The sequence below is a fragment of the Ctenocephalides felis genome, unplaced genomic scaffold (assembly GCF_003426905.1).
Source record: "Ctenocephalides felis isolate EL2017-DRISC unplaced genomic scaffold, ASM342690v1 CF-g0.4_SCAFFOLD_01170, whole genome shotgun sequence".
NCBI classification, from domain to species: Eukaryota; Metazoa; Arthropoda; class Insecta; order Siphonaptera; family Pulicidae; genus Ctenocephalides; species Ctenocephalides felis.
In genome coordinates this window covers 61,138,709-61,149,490 of record NW_020537324.1, presented here as the reverse complement: position 1 = coordinate 61,149,490, position 10,782 = coordinate 61,138,709, and the positions used below count along the sequence as shown (strand labels likewise).

The 10,782-nt window shown below is 31.0% G+C and overlaps 1 pseudogene; it reads left to right on the top strand.

Annotated features, from left to right (window-relative positions):
- Positions 1–719: 719 nt before the first annotated feature.
- Positions 720–1,893, top strand: LOC113368356 (annotated as a pseudogene).
- Positions 1,894–10,782: the final 8,889 nt, after the last annotated feature.

Sequence of the window (10,782 nt, the reverse complement as noted above, 5' to 3'; positions counted from 1 at the left end):
ACACATACTTTCTAACAATACATACAATCAGTGCCGGCTTTAGGGTAGGGCGAGGTGGGCGACCGCCCTGGGCGCCGGCAAAAAGGGGCGCTGCAGGCGCCCCTCCGGCTGATGCTCATAGTTCGAGGTCTGCTTAGTCGTCTCGTAAATTCCCTAAATTAAGCGTTTTTTTTTTGTCTATTGTCAAAACACATTGTCCTTTTAACGTTTTGGTCAAAAAAAAGCTAGCGTTATTGTAGCGAAGCGTAACAAACTCAGCTCATTCGCATGGGATAGCGAACTTGGCCACTTGGCCAGTCACTCGAAATGGCAAAATCATTGATCACATAATTACTAGTGGCCTAGTGCAAACTCGCATTGATAATTATCCGAAGAATGATGCAGGCCGATATTTCTCTAATTCTCATTTCACAAAAATTCTTACAAACAATGAAACAATTCAGCGCCGTCGGTTAATTTACTCCGTTTCTAAGGATTGAGTTTATTGTTTTTGTTGTAGACTATTTGATAGTAGCTCAACGTCGAACTTAGTATCTCAAGGGTATAACAACTGGAAATACTTGTCTGAAATATTAAAAAATCATGAAAATAGCACTTTTCATAAGAAGTTTTACTTTTTCATGGATTGAAGCTGAGCTACGATTAAAAATAGAAAAAAACGATGGAATAATGTTTTGTCTAGATTGATGCATATCACACTTTATTTAGCCGAAAACAATATGGCGTTCAGAGGCACTTCTGACAAACTATATACGCCAAATAACGGAAAGTTCTTAGGCTTTGTACAAATACTAGCCAAATTTCATCTAGTCATGCAGGAGCACTTGCGATTAGCTATGAAGGGTGACATTTCAGACCACTCAGCTTCTGTTCATCGATGGAAAATTCTAACCGATCACTTGGGACTATATACTATAAAAAAGCACAGTGACACTCGTTGGGAAGCAAGAATAAGTAGTGTTACAGTAGTCCGTTATCAAATTAGTACTATCCATGATGCTTTGATTACTTTGGCTCTTGAAACTCAGAAAACTGATGTTCAAATGTCTCATGAAGCTACTACTCTAGCCGAATAACTAAAAGATTTCAGCTTCATAGTTTCATTGGTTGTTTGGTATGACATACTTCATCAAATAAATGTTGTAAGTAAATCTCCACAGTCAACAGATATGGGTCTTGGTAAATGTACACAAATGTTGAAAAAATGCGGCAATTTTTTGGAAGACTACAGAAATACGGGCTTTAAAAGCGCTATTTTAACTGCGAAGGAGTTGGCTGAAGAACTAGAAATTGAGCGTCAAGCTGGTGAAATTGCACGCGATGACCCTATAACTTCCACAGAAAAAAAATTTGAGGTTGAATTTTTCAACTGTCTTTTGGACAACATTAATTTCAATCAATGAATGGTTCGAACAGTTAAATGAGTACTCGGAATATTGGTCTTTTTTGTACAATATTAAACAGATTCCAGAAAAACGCGACCTTCTCAAGCTCTGTAGTGATCTCCAATTAAAATTAACTGTAGACTCTAAATCAGACATAGATGGTTGTATGTTATGTGATGAACTTATAAGTCTGGCATCCCACCTGATAAAAATGTGGTTACTCCCATTTTTGTTATAAATTTTATCAACGATTTCAACTTACAAGAACTGTATCCAAATGTATGGATATCATTGCGAATTTTATTAACTATACCTGTAACGGTTGCTAGTGGGGAGCTTTTCAAAGCTGAAGCTAATAAAAACCTATCTTCGATCAGCGATTTCGCAATCTAGATTGACAAACTTAACAACTGTGTCAATTGAGAACGAAATTGCTGAAAACATCGACTTCGACAACCTTATAAAAGAGTTTGCTGATAGAAAGGCCAGAAAAGTAAAATTCTATTAGTGGTTCTATTAATGGTTATCTTTTATAATATTTTTTTTTAATAAACGGTTATTTCATTAGATGTTTTTCTTTTTCCAAATGGGTTTGAATTGCAGGTGAAGGGCGCCGTAGAAATTTAGCCCAGGGCGCTGGTAGTGTTAAAGCCGGCCCTGCATACAATATAGATTATTTGGTCTCAAACGATTCAGAATGACTCAAAACGTAGCCCAAGTTAATTTTTTGACCAAACCACACATTAAGTTAGAAAAGTAGATATACGTATTCATAAATGAACCTTAAAGAAAAAATCACCATTATCACCTTTAATAAGGTTCTAGCCTAGAATTTAAAAAAATCGATTTTGTTTTGTTTTTTTATATTTTCAAAGTTGAACTATTCAATATATACAAGAGGATTTTTCATAATTCAAATTATTTTTGAAAATGTTTGAATTTTATCAGTTTGTTTAATCTACGAAACTGTAAACGCGTTTTTCTTGAAACGGCGGTTTTCGATACGATATTTCTACTGATTGTGAGTGGATTTACTTGAAATTTTTACATAGTCTTCTTTTATAGACTGCTCTTTAGTATGAACTACTCTTATCCCCAAATACGATTCTTAATATTTTCAAATATTACTGAGAATACTAGATTTTTAAACGGGTTTTTATTGAAACTGTGTTTTCCGATACGATATTTCTACTGAACCGATTTACATGAAATTTTTACATAGTTTTATTTCATAGACTGCTCATCAGTATTAACTACTTTTATCCCCAGATCCGATTTCAAAAATTGATGAGAATACCTGATTTTTAAACGCATTTTTCTTGGCACAGTGTTTTTCGATACGATTTTTCTACTGAACGGATTTACTTAAATTTTTTATTTTTTACATAGTTTTCTTTTACAGACTGTTCTTCAGTATGAACTACTCTTATCCCCAAATACGATTCTCAATATTTTCAAAAATTGTTGAGATTACCAGATTTTTAAACGCGTTTTTCTTGAGACAGTGTTTTTTGATACGATATTTGTACTGAAACGATTTACTTGAAATTTTTACATTGTCTTCTTTTATAGACTGCTCTTTAGTTAGAACTACTTTTATCCCCAAATCCGATTCTTACCATTTTTAAAAATTGTTGAGAATATCAGATTTTTTCAGGCAGTCGCTATTTTGTGAAATAAAATTATTTTATCTTATACCTAGTTTATATGATATTACTCTAGATTAATAATATATATACATATTTCTTTAAATTATTTGGAGGGCTAAAATCATGGTCAGGTGCCAATTCTTTGAGACCCTCTACTTCATCACCTTCCAGCCATAACATTGTCCATATTTTTTTTTTAATTTATTCAATTTTACTTTTAATTTATCTCCATTAAAACCATCATTGGACCTTCATTTTTTTCTACTCCACATCATGTTTGCTTCATTTTACTTTGATGACGATTTTTGTCTTATAATGAATCTGTTTTTTTTTTTTGTAAAATGTCTCTATACCATTTTAGATTAAAACTAAGGTGACCATATTTTCCCAAGTCAAAACCGGGACGGTAATTTTCATTTAGTCTAATCCGGGACGTAGGGAGGTGGAGTAAGTTAAAAAATTTAATATGATTTTAAAATAACAAATATTATTTAAAGATTCAATGAAAATCCGTCTTTTTTGAATGAATCTTTTTCTAATACAGAACTGAACTGTCTAAGAACTTTATAATTGGATTATATGTTATATTTTATCTTATATTTTTGGAATTAAATATTTTTTAAGCTTTCAAACATTTTATAAAATATGATTAAATTTTTTTTTAAATAATTAGTACTTATTCCATGCAGATAAAACATCATTCTCATAATTTTTGTTAATTTTCGTAAAATTGAAAATAAAGTTCAAAAATATTATTTTGAGAGGCTATTTTAACCTGTCTTTGGAATTTTGTATACGGTATTTTTTATAACGTATAAAGCATACTAGCTGTACATAACATTATCAAAGATTTGATGGAGTTGTAATTTTATTATCAAGTAAGAACGAAGATTCAATTTAGACCTTTACTTTTCGGAAACCCAGAACAATCCGAGACCAAAGAGATCCGGGAGTATTGCTGTTTGAAAAACCTTTATTAAACCTTAATTAAAAACCTGCTCGGTTTTTTATGAACTTAATTTCATCGTAGTTATTGTGATACTGATTTAGTCCATTTCAATTCGAATTGCCATCTATCAGACTCCACTATCGCCGCGTCATTTTGCAGCTCTAACGGCTCAGCACTCGCTGCTGCTGTCCATTAGAACGCGAGAATCCTGTGACGAGATTCTTCTATTTTCAAATTTTGTCCCTTGGGCGCGTGTGCAGATTCTGGACGCAATGTTCTGCTTTACAATTTGTATAGTTGAAGAGATGGTACACATTCTCTGACACTCACTTAAGAAACCATATTAAATATTACGGATGAACATCTGGACACCGTTATGCATTCGCGCATTCATAACTTACAAAAGTGCGGTGAAGATTCTCTGAAATGGAACATTAGAAATTTGAAAAAATTAACCACTTAAAGTTCTTGGGAAGTGTATGAATCAATGATCGATCGTGCATGCACGATGCATAGTGCACCAATTTCAAAGCTACCTTTATGAGAAGGTACACTGACATAATCTGTATATGTTGAAAAATCAGCTAAATTCGGGAATTCGGGGTCAAGAAGAGACGAATGCTCACGGTATAGAATTGGAAACATAGAGGAAAATTACTAAAACATGAAAATAACTAGAGAAAGACAAACAAAATGTTCCCACATAATCGACCACATTTCAAATAGAACATTTATTATTTTATTATTCCAATAAAAAAGTCTCTCACTCAAGATCATGAAATATTAAGCTTTACTAAAGCCCGGTGCACACGACGCCAGTTTTCATGCTGGACAGTTTTTGTTTGTTTGTTACTCTAGCAACGACATGATAAGTCATAATTTACGATCTTGCGCGACATAATTTGCAATCTGGCCTGCTAGATTTCATGCATTCACAACGGCGGTATACTCATCATAATTTCTATGTAAAAACGTTGCCTTAGCAACGTCGGAATTTGATTTCATAAAAACTTATGTCCTCGCAAATTCCTGCCGTATTTTAGGAATAGAGCATGTCCTATTCGGCGAGAAATGAACTATCTCGTGGCCGATACCTTCAGTGTCCAATAGGAAAGCTGTATTTTGTCACGTAAATATCAATGCGTACTTGATTCATGTACTTCGATTTTGGAAGCGTTTAGTTTTTATTTTGTAAATAGCTATTGTGTATATATAGCGACGTGAATAAATGATTAGTTTAGGAAACGCAGTTCAGTAATTTCAAAATATTCAAATTTCCGAAAAAATTTAATTATGCATTTTTTTTCAAATTTTCGTAATTTTATCTGAAATATCAAATTTCAAAATTTCCAAAAAATTTCAAAAAAATTCAAATCGTTTTATTTCAAAAATTTCGAAATTTGCAAAAATACTCAAAATTGAAAAAAAAATTAGTGGCAAATTGCTGGAACTTCCCGTACCGTAACGAAATGATCAAGGAATATTAAATGTTTTAAAATAGATTATTATAAATATTGTAGCATTGTCTAATATTTATAAGAATTATAAATATAATTAACTGAATTGGAAAGTTGAAATTATTTGTTTAAAGTATATTAGAACAGAATTAAAATAAAAAGCTAAATTATTTTCGATATACAAAAAAAAATTTTTTTCGAAAAATTTGAAACAAGAAATTTTTTCTCCAAAATCTCTCAAAAACTGCCATTTTTTGCACATTTAGCTCTGTGTCTTCGAAATGCCTGGGCCTGCCTTTGCCAAAAACTAATTACCACTTCTCCCAATCATTACTAGTTGAATGTTTTTAGATCATTCAAATCGGATGCTCCGTTCTCTCAAATACTTGATTTATATTTTCTGCACTCATTGCCCTTTATCTCCGTAATTGCTGGACCTGCCTTTTCCAAAAACTAATCAGCACATCTCAAAATTTTTGAAGAAAAAAAACATTTATTTTTTTAATTATCGTCGATCTCCAACGGCACAAAAAAGGCCCTACACTGCTGCAGTGATTCCGGCCTTCTACGTGGATCAAATCCAAAAAAAATTCGTTAAACTAGATAATATTGTCTGTAAAATGAACTACGATAAAACAAAAATCAAAAATTGATTAAATGGCGGCGTTTTTTTAAAAAAAGTTTTTGGACTGCCAAAATTCGATTTTTGATCCTATCAAAAAATCGATAGTTTATTTTACGGAGAACTATATATAGAACATGTACAAAAAAAATTGATAGTGATCGGATCATTTGTTTTTGAGTAATCGCTGCAGCAAATTCGAAAAATGCTGTTTCGAGAAAAACGCGTTTAAAGATAAAATGATCGTTATACTATATACTATATATATACTCTTTAAATGGCTGTGACTCAAAAAAAACTTTTCAAGATATCGATTTAAAATTTTGGTACGTTATTATAACCTATCGAAATATGAAAAAATTGAAAATTTGACTTTTTGAAAATTTCACACTAGTTGTGCCCCTTTTTTATCTTTATTATCTTTTAATTATTATTATTTCACTTAATTCCAATCAGATGTGATACATACATGTTTTTGTTTACAATTCATACAATTCTCTGTTTGTACACTTATAAGCATTAGTGTATTTTAGACCTATAAAATATAAATTGTGAAATTCACAGTATATATTTATAATAATCTATTTGAAAATGCACGAAATTAATATTAATCATAAAATAAGTGAAAATCTGGCGCAAAATTCTTGCTCGCCAGAAATCCTGTTACGATAGAAATCATGTTACGAGGAATACTGGCGTCGTGTGCACCGGGCTTAACGTTAATATAATATTACATATTTTCTATTTTGTGAAACATTTAATATGAAGATTTTCCAACAAAATATGATATTACTGCATATCATGAAGAATAAAAGAAGCAATAAAAATAATTATCATTATAATCGAGCTCATATAATATTTTTATACATAAAAGTAATGATTACACCAGCTCTGCGGTATATTCTGTATGCAGCCTGTTCCATTAGTATGACAAGTATCACAATAATGAATAAAAGCGACAAACTGTTTCATATTAGATTATCGCTAAGAAATAGAGATTTGCATGCCTTTTTTTAACTTGTAATCAAATCATTATAAATACTTTTTAATTGACTATATGACGCGTGATGTATAATTTTTTTTTATTTTCTATTTTATTTACAACGATCCAGTTAAGGACATTTGGTAAATTTGGGGAATTCACAATTGTCAGCCGTAAAGGGACTCTACAACTCAATAGATGTTTTTCCATTCATTATAATATTAACAATATTTTAATGATAATAATATAAACTTAACTATTTTCCTATAAATATTTTTTTATGAATAATAGCTAAGTTATTTCAATCTTTATCAGGAAAATTAATTAGTTAATTCAATTGCGATTTTCTCTTCAATCTACGTGAATAGTTTTCTGTTATTAAGGAGTTTGCTAGTGAATTTGGATGATTGATGAGCTTGTTTCTATATTTATGCGCTGTTTTTGTTATTATTGTTAAATATATATATATATATATATATATATATATATATATATAAGTTTACAGTGGTACTCCGACATACGAGTTTAACTCATTCTGTAACCTGGCCATTTTTCCCAAATAAATACCTCGCAAAGCTATTAATTCCTTCCAGCACTGTGGTTTTTGTTAAGTTTTTTTTTCAATATAAAAAATACATTTTATTAATTTAATCATTGTTTTTTATTGTTCATTTATTATGTTGGAACAAAATGAGTTAGACATGTTTCGTTGAACAACTCCCATTCATGAACTTTTTCAGGATGATTTTTATCCACAAACTTTTAGAGCTCAGAAAGATGTTTATAAATGCTTATAAGGACATTTGCTAGAGTTTTACCTTTCATCAACACCTTTTGTTTAAACACAGAACATATTCCTATGATGTGTTATTTTCGATTTTTTATAACCAAATTAAAGCGCAAAATTATTAAAAAATATGAGGACGACCAGAATGTACGAGTCGTATAGTAAATAATATTATGTGAATGTACAAAAAGCAAAAAAACGCAAAATCATCATATATAACTCTTAATATATAGTTAAAATTGTAAACGCTAAAATAATCCTCGATATATTAGTTTCGGTAAATTGTCACTACCTAATTTACCCCAATATATAATTGAAGTGACTAACTATGTCTATTGACGAATAAATTTCGACTGACAAAATTTATCATATTTTCATTTTGCTATTAACATTTTTATAGAAAACTTTTACTCATTTCTCGTATCTTGAATTTTGATTATATGTCAAAGTAACGAATCGCTTTATTATATATTTGGTGCGATGAATATTTGGTTCTGAATTGTTTTCTCATTTTATTTGCTCCCACAAATATCAATTATTAAATGAAAATTGACGTAAAGGATAAATTTTGAAAATTTTAAGACTATTTTATTAAAAGAACATACATTTCAAGCATTTTTTTTTGTTAACCTAAATCGATCCAAATATCTGTGTATCAATCCTCGCAGCCTGCCTCTCGCGTTATTACACCCAAATGCAGTCTGCGTTTGCGGTCGTGAAGTTGCGGTCTGGAACGGGAGAGAACACCAATTACTCTAAACGTGATTCTGTCCGAAGTGCCTACATATCGAACGCGCATATACTTAACGCAAATATTTGATTTTGAATCTTGTCCGATGCAAAACGGAATTGTGTACAAATATATGTGGAAAATACAAAATGAGCAATGACGAACGAGCGCCGTCTGCGGTGTTGCGCGACTGAAAGTACGAAGATCAGATACGTGATGTCATTGCGTCAAGAAATAAGAACAACAGATGAGAGTTCGTGAAGTTTTTATTTTTAATAAAACTCGAATTGTATCGATCTTGAAATTATGTTTTATTTGCAATTGCTACGCCATGTCAAGGTTGCGATTGGAATGTCGACTTAGTCTTTTTGGAGATTTCGTTATTCGATCAGTTGTATAATTTTAGATAGAGCTAAATAATATTACATTATTAACTTCTCGTAGAGTAGGTCGAAAAATCGAAAATTATGTGCTGATTAGTTTTTAGCAAAGGTAGGCCCAGCCATTTCGGAGATACGGAGGAAAGAGAACAGAACATCCGATTTGAATGATTCAAATAACATTCTAGTTATAAGATAGTTCCATTTTAATGTAAAATTGTAAAGCATCAAAATAATTGTGAAGATTTATATAAAAAATCTAGGAGAATTTCATAAATAAACAATCATTTTTATGGTCATACATTCTGAGTATAAAAAAAAACGGTTAACTCGCTCCGCGAAGTACTGCGCACTTTTCTTATATACAAACTTCTGTTGCTTTAAATTTGATATAATGAACATTTTTTTTATATAATACCCCTTTTTTTGGAAGTCTCTGAGACCCTTTATAGGTAGAGACTCAATAAATGCGAATTTGACAAAATAAATAGAGTACGAGCACATAACGAAAGTAGGAATGAGAAGTAAATCTTCATTAGCTTCGACGCATGTATATTTTGACAGACATACGCAAAGTAGTCCGCTTGCACTAGATATTAAAAACTATAATTGAAATTATTTGTGCACATATAAGCCTGGTGATTAAAACTGAATTAACCAGGGCGTCTGGCGAAGACGGTCTTTTCTTTACTAACACTTTAACATCTTTTTTAACTCTCCGAAGGGTAAGTTAAAAGTCCGCATTCGATGGCTTGGGCAAACGTAAATATTACGGGCTTAGCCCGTGTAGGAAAATCAGATCAAAACTATAGAACACAAAATTATTTTTATTTTTGTGATAAACTGTACACTGTGCGGGAAAATAGTCACGAACGCTGCGTTAGCTTGAACAACTTTGGCCCGACATTTTCAAATCTAAATCGTAAGTTAAGGGGTTAACCTAATGAAGAATTAATTAAATTTTTGCATGGACAGATCCAGCGGTTTCGGAGATAAAGAAAAAAATTTGAAAAAAAAGCCGGTCGGAAATAAGATGTTTTCGTCAGTCTGGAACAAGTGACATTATTGGGTATAAAAAACTTTCATGAAATTTCAAAATAAAAAAAAAAACAGTTTTCAAAAAAAATCTAAATTTTCAAAAAATATTGTTTTCAAAAAAAGCAGTTTTTTCAATTTTTTCAATAATTAAATTATTGAAATGTTCAGAAAAATTCAAAATTCTCAAAAAAGTAGCATTTAAAAATTTTAAATTACGGTACAGAAAGTTACATCAATTTGCCTTAACGCACGATGCCATGCACCACCAGTTTATTTAATTTGTATTAGCTTGTGAACGAAACGCAGCTATAAACAATTTATTATGTAAAGACGTTAAATATTAAGACGCAGTATAAATTATATAAATATATATATATATATATATATATATATATTATATTGCATATACTTCATAGTCTGGTCATTATATTTTCAACAATAATCTATTTAGAACTATCTTTGCAGTCCTACAACGCAACTAATAGTTTTAAAGCAAGTCAACTTATTTCAGATCAGACAAAAATATTAAATACTATCTTTGCTTTGAAATTTTCCTGATTGTACAATACACCTTTACCCTGCATCTCACGGTCACAAATCTCAATTTTTAAAATTTATGGCATAAAAACTTTTATGAGATTGATCTCTTCAGTATTGGCAAATGTTAAAAATACAGCACGATGGTAACAACGATTATATTAATTTTACAATATGGGCAACCTAAATAAAGCATAAACACCAACAATTTAAATTAGAAACTCATACGCCCCTTGCCCACCAGGCACACACTGCATGTTAGCGTA